This window comes from Pteropus medius, unplaced genomic scaffold, assembly GCF_902729225.1.
Source record: "Pteropus medius unplaced genomic scaffold, Ma_sr-lr_union100, whole genome shotgun sequence".
NCBI lineage: Eukaryota > Metazoa > Chordata > Mammalia > Chiroptera > Pteropodidae > Pteropus > Pteropus medius.
Window position 1 is genome coordinate 1 of NW_024342652.1, and position 389 is coordinate 389.

Genomic DNA, 389 nt, shown 5'->3' on the forward strand with positions numbered 1-389 from the left:
TTTTTTATAGCCTACCGCACCTGGTATTCATTCCTAGGTGGTCTCCCATCCAAGTACTAACCAGGCCCAATCCTGCTTAGCTTCCAAGATCAGACGAGATCGGGCACGTTCAGAGTTGCATGGCCGTAGACAGCCCATTCTAGTATTTGTTGATATTAGTACTTTAAAAAGTACTAATTTTTTAAAGAAACTTTAAAAAGTCTGTAAATGCATTCCAGAGCTTGCTCTAATAATGAATAAGTAATACTGCCACAATTATGGGAGTACGATCTCTGTAGTCATTAATGATTTATAAAAATCTACAATAAGGAAAACTTGAACATATTAAAAGTATCATAACAGCATCAACTAGAGGTAAGATATGTTTATATTATGTGTTATGAACAGTC

General features: G+C 35.2%; 1 pseudogene; it reads right to left on the reverse strand.

Annotated features, from left to right (window-relative positions):
- Positions 1-8: 8 nt before the first annotated feature.
- Positions 9-131, reverse strand: LOC120605959 (uncharacterized; annotated as a pseudogene).
- Between the last annotated feature and the right edge of the window lie 258 nt (positions 132-389).